Below are 12,182 nucleotides of genomic sequence, written 5' to 3'. Positions count from 1 at the left end.
ACAGCTGTGTACGGTGGAGCCTCTGTCACATCACAGCATTCTTTACACCATGGCTAACACTCAACCGGGCAAAAGCTGCTGAACAAGGTGCTTTAGTTATGTGTTCTGATTTCATTTTTTACAGTAACTCCATGGTGATGGCGCTATTATAATAACTATGATATAGATAAGAATGCTGACATATAAAGACCCATGATTTGCTTGTGCTGATTCAAGGAATGAATGTCAAGAATTCGGTCTTAACCAACGCCTGGATCTAGTTCTAGACATGGACTTAGCCTTCTTTATAAAACTGTGATGTGGGTAGCACTCCTCTTTCAATCTTCTCTCTGGAGGGATTGACTCTTTGTAGTAACTTTGTAGTTTAAAAGTATTTCATAATATTTTCTCATTCAATACAATTCTCACATGATCTGCAAGGTATTGAAATTTAAAGAGGAAATGTATAGCGACAAATGTAACTTATCAAGATCATACTCTAAGAAGAATGTTTAAACAAAGTCCACTGGATGGAATAATCTATGCTCAATCCTCAGCATGGCCTGTTGGGTTAAAATGTTGGCCAGAGCCTGACTTCAATGGGAAAATCTCTGTCCGGAAGGAAAATGTAGTCAACTGTGCATTGTTTGGCTGAAGAAATGGAGATGACATGGTGCTGAAAGCAAATAATTCTATAAAATAAACAGATATTTAATTTAACAGGATGACTATATTCTAAAATATCTTTGTACTATTTAAACAATAGGAAAATAAAAGTTCTTTGAGACATTGTAAAGACTACAGAAGTTACATTGTATGTATTTTGTTTGATTTTTAAGCAAATATTTTTCTATGCATCTGTCAACAATAGGTAGTTAAAAGAGAATTTGATAAAAGCACTGATTTGTTGATTCTAAAGCACAGAAACTTTGAAAGCTAAAACATTGTCATTGCCTGTATTTGTCCCTTCTGTATTCAAATATAATATAAATTATTGATAACAAAAAAGCCTATCTTTTAAAGAATGTTGCCAGGGTGATAGTTTGTAAATGTTTGTATGCATTTACAAGCGTATGTATGTAGAATAGAGAAGAATAACCAAGTTAATGTTTTTAGGAAGATTCCAAAATATTTGCGTTTGATTTGACACATCATGGATAATTTTCTGTGGAGGAGTCTAGCGAGAAAGACACTTAAACTAAAGCTCTAAAGCTGCTGCTTCAGCAATTTGTTTTCCACTGAAAACAACAAAGGAAAAGAAAACATTAAGTACACCAAATATGTTAACTGGAAAATAATTCTGTATTTTGTCAGCATCAATACAGTAGCGTTCATAAAGCTTTGGGGAGAACAGGACAATGACTTCATAACACGTAGAAGGAAGTGACACAGACAAATTTTAGAATTCTACAAATAAAGATTGCTTGTCTCGTTTAATTTGGAATTATTTTTAATATCACAAATTATTTTTAACAAAAATAATTTTTAAAACATTATATTTTGTATTCATTTATATAAAAAACAGTATTCTGACAGCATCTCCTAGTGATTGTATCTCATCCTGGTTATAACTGATTTAGATCAACACTAACTATCTGTGTTATTGGAGATCTCACAAAGGGGTGATAGGCAGAAGGGCTCCATTGGATTAGTCAGGGCTCAACTGGGAATGAGGAAGGGAGTCCCAGAGTCTCAAAATCTGAGAAATTTAGAGTTGGAAGCTACCATGGAGATCTTGCCCAAATCCATCCTTTTGACATGAAGAGATTGAGAGTCAGAGGGCGAGCAATCTGCCTAAGAGATGCCGTGTTTGTGTTAGAGCTGTATATGGTGACCACAGACCAGCATCATACAGAAAACTGAATAGAGACTTAGATGAAATGTGGAGATAAAACTAATGACTTCAGCCCATTTTCCCAGCTGCCTCAGCCATCCTCTGACAGTTAAAGAGCAACTCAGACACTTTACACTTTCAAATTTTAGTAAATATCTAACCTTTATAGAAAGGGGTTTCCCCTATGGCTCATCAGGTAAAGAATCTGTCTGCCAATGCAGGAGACACAGGTTTGATCCCTGGGTTGGGAATAGACCCTGGAGGAGGAAATGGCAACCCACTCTCGTATTCTTGCTTGGAAAATTTCATGAGCAGAGGAGCCTGGTGGGCTACAGTCCCTGGTGTCACAAAGAGTGGGACACAACTGAGCACATGGCAAACACACATAACTTTTATGGAAGCAGTTTTCCAGTGTAGAAAATTATTTCCCAAATTCTCACACCAAGCGTAAATAAATGAATGGATGACCTATTTTAAAAAGAGATAATGGCTCATGATAGCTTAACTAGGACTTCCCTGGTGGCTCAGACGGTAAGGAATCCACCTGGGTTCAATCCCTGGGTTGGGAAGACCCCCTGGAGGAGGGCATGGCAACCCACTCCAGTATTCTTGCTCGGAAAATCGCCATGGACAGAGGAGCCTGGCAGCTACAATCCACGGGGTTGCCAAGAGTCGGACACGACTGAGCAACACACCATAGCAAAACAGTAGCTTAACTAAACACCCTGTTGTAATAATTTTGCTGTTAAGAAAAAAAAGTTGTACATAATGATTTACAAAAGGAATAAGGGGAAAACACATGTTTTGTTGCTTAAAGACAAACCAAGACAAAGTCATCTACTTTAGTACCACATGGAGAGTACCTATGTGCTAAAAGGATTCAATCCCCAGAGAAATATGAACTTCCATTGTAATTAGTGAAATAATCATTATATTTGAAATTCTGAAGGTTGCAGATTTTGGTCACACTCTCTTTTCATTATGTAAATATTGCTTGCATTTAATTTCATACAAATTGTTTTAATCAACTTAACTGAACAAGATGAAGGTTACAGCTCAGAGGGTATCTAACCCAAGCAATTTACCAAGGACAACATTCACCAATCATGGGTGAATGATTGTAACAAGAGTAGCTTTCTAGCCCATTGGTACCAATGAATAAAGAACAACATATTTGAAAACAAAAGTGATACACTTACCACATAAAACTTCAATCCCCTCAAATGTAAGCAAGAAGAAAAGATCAAATTCTACTCTAAAAGGGGAAATGCTTGCATATCAAATTTTGAAGACAAAGCACAGTACTGTTTCAATCCTCTACATTTTCACTGTGGTATCAGTTAACTCAACAATAACTTTAGGTATCTATTTTTTTTTTTTTAAATGTAAGTCAATAAATCTACTGTCCATAAAAATCTCTACTATATTATATATTAAGAAAAGAACATGTATAAAAGGTAAAGCTAAATTTTAGACCACAGCAATAAGATAGGATGCAAGCATTATGTGCGTGTGTGTGTGCTAACTCGCTCCAGTCGTGTCTGACTCTTTCCGACCTTGTGGACTGTAGCCTGCCAGGTTCCTCTGTCCATGGAATTTCCCAGGCAAGAATATTGAAGTGGGTTGCCATGCCTTCCTCCCCAGCATCTTCCTGACTCAGGGACTGAACCCATGTTACTTATATCTCCTGAACTGGCAGATGGCTTCTTTACTAAGAGCACCACGTGGGAAGCCCCACAAGCATTATACTCAATGTAAAAAGTGGTAGTTCCATATTATGTTCAAAAGAAGTATAAAAATACATAACGAGATTATTAATGAATGTTTATAGTGAAGTGCAGATTTTTTTTAAGTGAGGCTTCCCTGGTGTCTCAGATGGTAAAGAATCTGCCTGCAGTGCAGGAGACCCAGGTTCGATCCCGGACCAGGAAGATCCACTAGATAAGGAAATGAAAACCCACTCCAGTATTTTTGCCTGGAGAATTCCACGGACAGAGGAGTCTGACAGGCTACAGTCCATGGGTGTCAAAGAGTCAGACACGACATGATCATTTTCACATAGTTACTTTACTGTATGTATCTCACATAGTTGGTTTATAGTATGTATCTCTTCTTGATGCTATTAGTAGCTTCCATTGTAGTTTTTCAATTATTTCTACTTCCCTTAAGTGATAAGTTAAATGATGGCACCATTATTATTCATGATAAACTTGTACTCATTAACTGCTGAAAGCAGGATTATCAAATGAAGAATCCTTCAATTGTTCCCCTGTGTTGGTACAGTTCAGTTCAGTCACTCAGTCATGTCCGACTCTTTGCGACCCCATGGGCTGTACCATGCCAGGCCTCCCTGTCAATCACCAACTCTTAGAGCTTACTCAAACTCATGTCCATTGAGTCAGTGATGCCATCCAACCGTCTCATCCTCTGTCATCCCCTTCTCCTCCTGCCTTTAATCTTTCCCAGCATCAGGGTCTTTTCTAATGAGTCAGTTCTTTGCATCAGGTAGCCAAAGTATTGGAGTTTCAGCTTCAGGATCAGTCCTTCCAAAGAATATTCAGGAGTGATTTCCTTGAGGATTGACTGGTTTGTTCTCCTTGCAGTCCAAGGACTCTCAAGGATTTTCTCCAACACCACAGTTCAAAAGCATCAATTCTCTGGTGCTCAGCTTTCTTTATAGACCAACTCTCACATCCATACATGACTACTGGAAAAACCATAGTTTTGATTAGATGGACCTTTGTTTGCAAAATAATGTCTCTGCTTTTTAATATGTTGTTTAGTTTGATCATAGCTTTTCTTCCAAGGAGCAAGATCTTTTGATTTCATGTATTAGTAGAAGAAAGAAATTGGGTGCTAAAAAACTCAGGAAAAATGAGTAAAATAAGTTCCCAGATAGGATTTTGGAGAGGGACATAAAAATGTGGGAACAAAATTGGAGTGGGAAGAATTAACTCTCAAGACGAGAGAAAACTAGAAATCAGATAGTCATGTCAGGGAACATTTAAGTGAGGTATACAGCATTCAAGGTGCAAACAGTGGGTTATCAGGACATTGAACACCAAAAGAGTAGACTCACCCTGTGAGTTCATGTGGAAAATCACACCATTCTTCAGTAAATTACACAGCAGGCTTTGTAAGGAGAAGTTAGGGGCTAACAGATTCAATCCATCCATTTTTTTAAGATATAAAAATGATCTCTCAGAAATTGTCTAGAGCTGACATTATTATTTTAAATCTCAAAATTCCCAAATCTTCTGTTTTCTTTGTTTTCTCTCTTTAAGTTATACACAGATATGTATTATAAAACATTCAAACTTACAGTAAGATCAAAGGTACTAAGAAGATGCAACTATATACACTAATATACAGTATTTGTTTTTCTCTTTCTGACTTACTTCACCCTGTATAATAGGCTCTAGGTTCAGCCACTTCATTAGAACTGATTCAAATGCATTCCTTTTTATGTGAAGTCACTCAGTCGTGTCCGACTCTTTGCGACCCCACGGACTGTAGCTTACTGGGCTCCTCCATCCATGGGATTTTCCAGGCAAGAGTACTGGAGTGGGTTGCCATTTCCTTCTCCAGAGGATCTTCCTGACTCAGGGATCTAACCCAGGTCTCCCACATTGTAGGCAGATACTTTACCATCTGAGCCACCAGGGAAGTCCTATTCCTTTTTATGGCTGAGTAGTATTCCACTGTGTATATGTACCACAGCTTCTTTATCCATTCATCTGTTGATAGATATCTAGGTTGCTTCCATGTCCTAGGTACTGGAAATATGTACCGCAATGACCATTTGGGTGTATGTGTCTTTTTCAGTTTTGGTTTCCTCAGGGCATATGCCTAGAAGTGGTATTGCGGGTACTGATGAACCAATTTGCACAGCAGTAATGGATATGTAGACATAGAGAACAGACTTATGGTCAGTGGCTGGCAGGGGTGGGGGAGGAAGGTAGGAGAGGGTGAGATGAAAGGAGAGAGTAGCATGGAAGCATATACTACCATATGTAAAATCGATAGCCAATGGAAATTTGCTGTGACTCAGGAAATTCAAACTGGGGCTCTGTAACAACATAGAGGGGTAGGGAGGGATAGGAAAGGGTGGGAGGTGGCAGGGAGGTTCAAGAAGGAGGGGACATATGTTCACCTATGGCTAGTTCATGTTGATATATGGCAGAACTCAAACCAATATTGTAAAGCAATTACCCTTCAATTAAAAATAAATTTAAAAATAAATAAAGGATGCAACTAGAGATCATTACACTGAGTTGATTAAGTCAGGAAGACAAATTTCATATCACTTATATGTGGAATACAAAATGATACCCATGAACTTATCTATGAAGCAGAAATAGAATCACAGACATAGACAACACTGATGGTTGCTGAGGGGGAAAGCATCGGGGAAGGGATGGAATGGGGCACCTGGGTTAGCAGATGCAAGCTTTAATATAGAGAATGGATAAACAATAAGGTCCTGCTATATAGCACAGAGAATTGTATTCAGTATTCTATGAAAAACCAAGATGGAAAAGAGAAAAGAATATATATATAAACTGAATCACTTTCTTGTACAGCAGTAATTAATCCAACACTGTAAATAAACTATGCCTCAATAAAAATATTTTTAATGTCAAACCTTCCCTAAGCTCAGATTATCATCACAATAGTGATGCTGACAGGGATAATATGAGGGAAAGTTGAGAGGTAAGTTTCCTCCGAATATAAAACATTTACATAGTAAGGTGGACAACAGTATCAATAACTGTTAGGAGGCAGATTATCCTCAGAAATTTCCCTTTTCATGAATTTGTTTTCATAAAATTTGAGAGCTCTGATGGAATTTTCCCCTTCAGAAACAGGCGGTGAGTAAAGTCAAGATTTTGGAAAATCATTGAATTAATGAAGAGAAAGATAAATATTAAAATATAAAATATTCCCAGTGCCTAATTGTAAATATTGTATAAAGCATATTTTAAAATTAAATCTGGCTCTTAAAAATACATAGATGACTTTGGTTAATAAGAATCTAACTTTTAAAATGAGGGAGAAAATAATAACTAAGAAGAAAATGAATCAACAAATCTAGAAAGAAATGACAAAATTAAACCAACAAGTACAAATAAACATTTGATTAAAATTTTGTGACTGCATTAATTTTAAACAACATCCAAGTAATAAGAGAAAAGTATCTAAATATTATAGTTTTTTTAAAGTTTATTGTCTAAAAGAGGAAAATGATGACAGAAACTCAATAGAAAGTTTGAGAGTGTGAAAATTATATGATGAACTTATGGAGATTGTTTTTGGGATTTACTGAACTATAGTATATGAATGTGGGCTGTAAAATTTCTGGTTTTTGAAAATTCTTAAAGCTTTAGTTGGAACCAAGTAGGAAATATTTTTTTAAAGTAAATTGAACAGGAATGCTTTTTCTTTGTTTCTAGTTGTGCATATCATTAGTATTTTGATCCTTAATAGTCATAGTCAATGCTACATATTTGTATTAAATATTTAAAATTAGAATGTATACTCACACCAAAAATGAGACTTGGTCCCCTCTACACATTCATGTCAAGAACAGATTTTTGTGGTGTTTTTATCATGACCCTATGCCCCACCAAACACTCTCACAGAATTACCTCATCCCTATATCTTTTGTTTTGTTTTTTTTGAGTTGTCCATTACAGGACAGCTATTCAAGTTCAAAGAACCTATCTTCATATGGAAGCTATAATTCCAAGTCACACTATCAACATTTATATAAATCATTTTTTGTCTAGTACTTTTTTACAACACATTTTCTTTACCCATCTTAAGACTTTTATTTAGTTTTTCCAATTTTCTTGAGATTAAAATATTCCTCCTGGGATTTTTTCTGATAAGGTTTTATTTTCTTTATAAGTACTTTGGTCTATTTGTCTGGAAGTTTGTAAGATTTATGTCTAATTTAACCTATTTTTAATGCTTTATCAAAGTGATTTTTCCATTAATCTCTCTAAAATTTCAACGGTATCATTGAGTCTGAATATTCACATCTTTAAAAGAACATCTTAACAGAGCCATCACAAGCAAGGAAATCGAAACTGTAATCAGAAATCTTCCAGCAAACAAAAGCCCAGGACCAGATGGCTTCACAGCTGAATTCTACCAAAAATTTAGAGAAGAGCTAACACCTATCTTACTCAAACTCTTCCAGAAAATTGCAGAAGAAGGTAAACTTCCAAACTCATTCTATGAGGCCACCATCACCCTAATTCCAAAACCAGACAAAGATGCCACAAAAAAAGAAAACTACAGGCCAATATCACTGATGAACATAGATGCAAAAATCCTTAACAAAATTCTAGCAAACAGAATCCAACAACATATTAAAAAAATCATACACCATGACCAAGTGGGCTTTATCCCAGGAATGCAAGGATTCTTTAATATCCGCAAATCGATCAACGTAATACACCACATTAACAAATTGAAAGATAAAAAACATATGATTATCTCAATAGATGCAGAGAAAGCCTTTGACAAAATTCAACACTCATTTATGATTAAAACTCTCCAGAAAGCAGGAATAGAAGGAACATACCTCAACATAATAAAAGCTATATATGACAAACCCACAGCAAGCATCACCCTCAATGGTGAAAAATTGAAAGCATTTCCTCTGAAATCAGGAACAAGACAAGGATGCCCACTCTCACCACTACTATTCAACATAGTGTTGGAAGTTTTGGCCACAGCAATCAGAGCAGAAAAAGACATAAAAGGAATCCAGATAGGAAAAGAAGAAGTGAAACTCTCGCTGTTTGCAGATGACATGATCCTCTACATAGAAAACCCTAAAGACTCTACCAGAAAATTAGTAGAGCTAATTAATGAATATAGTAAAGTTGCAGGATATAAAATTAACACACAGAAATCCCTTGCATTCCTATACACTAACAATGAAAAAACAGAAAGAGAAATTAAGGAAACAATACCATTCACCATTGCAACAAAAAGAATAAAATACTTAGGAGTATATCTACCTAAAGAAACAAAAGACCTATACATAGAAAACTATAAAACACTGATGAAAGAAATCAAAGAGGACACAAACAGTTGGAGAAACATACCGTGTTCATGGATTGGAAGAATCAATATTGTCAAAATGGCTATTCTACCCAAAGCAATCTATAGATTCAATGCAATCCCTATCAAGCTACCAACGGTATTTTTCACAGAATTAGAACAAATAATTTCACAATTTGTATGGAAATACAAAAAACCTCGAATAGCCAAAGTAATCTTGAGAAAGAAGAATGGAACTGGAGGAATCAACCTGCCTGACTTCAGACTCTACTACAAAGCCACAGTCATCAAGACAGTATGGTACTGGCACAAAGACAGAAATATAGATCAATGGAACAGAATAGAAAGCCCAGAGATAAATCCACGAACCTATGGACACCTTATCTTTGACAAAGGAGGCAAGGATATACAATGGAAAAAAGACAATCTCTTTAACAAGTGGTGCTGGGAAAACTGGTTAACCACTTGTAAAAGAATGAAACTAGAACACTTCCTAACACCATACACAAAAATAAACTCAAAATGGATTAAAGATCTAAATGTAAGACCAGAAACTATAAAACTCCTAGAGGAGAACATAGGCAAAACACTCTCCGACATAAATCACAGCAAGATCTTCTATGACCCACCTCCCAGAATATTGGAAATAAAAGCAAAAATAAACAAATGGGACTTAATGAAAATTAAAAGCTTTTGCACAACAAAGGAAACTATAAGTAAGGTGAAAAGACAGCCCTCAGATTGGGAGAAAATAATAACAAATGAGGAAACAGACAAAGGATTAATCTCAAAAATATACAAGCAACTCCTGAAGCTCAATTCCAGAAAAATAAATGACCCAATCAAAAAATGGGCCAAAGAACTAAACAGACATTTCTCCAAAGAAGACATACAGATGGCTAACAAACACATGAAAAGATGCTCAACATCACTCATCATCAGAGAAATGCAAATCAAAACCACAATGAGGTACCATTACACGCCAGTCAGGATGGCTGCTATCCAAAAGTCTACAAGCAATAAATGCTGGAGAGGGTGTGGAGAAAAGGGAACCCTCTTACACTGTTGGTGGGAATGCAAACTAGTACAGCCACTATGGAAAACAGTGTGGAGATTTCTTAAAAAACTGGAAATAGAACTGCCATATGACCCAGCAATACCACTTCTGGGCATACACACTGAGGAATCCAGATCTGAAAGAGACACGTGCACCCCAATGTTCATCGCAGCACTGTTTATAATAGCCAGGACATGGAAGCAACCTAGATGCCCATCAGCAGATGAATGGATAAGGAAGCTGTGGTACATATACACCATGGAATATTACTCAGCCGTTAAAAAGAATTCATTTGAATCAGTTCTAATGAGATGGATGAAACTGGAGCCCATTATACAGAGTGAAGTAAGTCAGAAAGATAAAGAACATTACAGTATACTAACACATATATACGGAATTTAGATAGATGGTGGCGATAACCCTATATGCAAAACAGAAAAAGAGACACAGAAATACAGAACAGACTTTTGAACTCTGGGGGAGAACGTGAGGGTGGGATGTTTTGAAAGAACAGCATGTATATTATCTATGGTGAAACGGACCACCAGCCCAGGTGGGATACATGAGTCAGGTGCTCGGGCCTGGTGCACTGGGAGGACCCTGAGGAGTCGGGTGGGGAGGGAGGTGGGAGGGGGGATCGGGATGGGGAATACATGTAACTATATGGCTGATTCATGTCAATGTATGACAAAACCCACTGAAATGTTGTAAAGTGATTGGCCTCCAACTAATAAAATAATATTAAAAAAAAAAAAAAAAAAAAATAAAAGAACATCTGTTCTTTGATTCTTAATTCCCTCGTCTATTATTTCTTTTTGAAACTGCCTATAATTTGCACAGTATTTGCATATCATTTGTATATTCATCAACATTTCTTGTTTCTTTTTCTCATTATTTCATGTTTTACATATTTTCCTCTATTTTAAACTTAACTCTCCATCATGAACATCTTATTTTTTAGGACTACTAAATTTTTACATTTTAGAAATTCTAATCTAGCATTTCAAAAATTTTGAGTTCTAATTGTGTTAGACTTATCCTTGGTTTTTAATGTTTTCTTCTTCCTCTTCCATTATTTCTACTCAATAGGAGCGATCTGTTCTAATTATTCTCTTTGGTTTCTCCCTCAACTTACTGAGTTCTCTCTCTCTCTCTCATTTCCCTTTGACTAGTTGTGGAGGTAGATTACCAGCTACCATGTTGGCCAGGTGGTTACAATTTCTCCTGTAGTCATTAGTAGAAGGCTGAAGAATATATTCTGGTCCTTGTTCATGTAAGCCTACATAAAATATATAAATGATCTGAGACCAGATATGTCCAAAGGTAGAGGAGAGAGAGGTGTTACTTACAATAATACCACAAACGGGGAACAGTTTTCACCATGAAATTTCAAGGCTGTGTTTCATTTCAAATTTCAGTTGACAAAGCAGATACCAAAAGCAGCCCATGGGGATCCTCAAGAAGAGAAGGGCACGTCTAGTGAGGGAAATAGAAAAACAAAAGGCATCTAGCCTGCGCAGGAAATGTTTTGCAGGTATACGGTGTTTGAAGTGGGTGGAGAGAGTTGAAGAGGTAAAGCACCAAACCTGGATGAACACTGAAACCTGGGGTAGTGTTACAGAAACAGATTTTATGAGAGGGTGAGTGAAAAGACACCAGTACTGCTTTTAACCAAACATGGGAACTGATTTAAGTCCTGAAACTTTGTATCTCCAGTTCCTAATTTTAACCATTATAAAATCAAGGAATTGAATTTGGTAATCTCTGTTTTTTCAAATTAAAAATCCATGTACAAAGATCACTAAGTATGAATTAAAATGGTTCAAGATTTAAATATATGCAAAAATGTCAAAGATGGTATTTAGAAGGTAGAACCATATAATTATGCAACATGACTATTTCAGCCTATTCTGGGAAAACATTAAGATAGCAATTGAATTTTTATAATAATAATAGGAAATGTTTTATTCCATAAGTTATGATTTTTTACCTCTCCTTTTCCTGGAAAGCGAAGCTATTTTAATATAGTCAATTGTGAAATTTTCTCTCATTTTTCATGCTAAATGGAATTTGAGTTTTAAGCCCACTAAATCTGTGTGTTTTGCTTAAATACATTATTCAGAAATAAAATTGGAAGTAATCTATTGACTGATTCAAAGGAAATCAACAAAAATTCATATTCAATTTCTATGTCTATTTCTGTACATAAGGTCAGTTAAAGAATCAAGAAAATTC

The sequence above is a fragment of the Muntiacus reevesi genome, chromosome 11 (assembly GCF_963930625.1).
Source record: "Muntiacus reevesi chromosome 11, mMunRee1.1, whole genome shotgun sequence".
In the NCBI taxonomy this organism is placed as follows: Eukaryota; Metazoa; Chordata; class Mammalia; order Artiodactyla; family Cervidae; genus Muntiacus; species Muntiacus reevesi.
The sequence above is the reverse complement of the archived record's forward strand: the minus strand, read 5'-3'. Positions refer to the sequence as shown.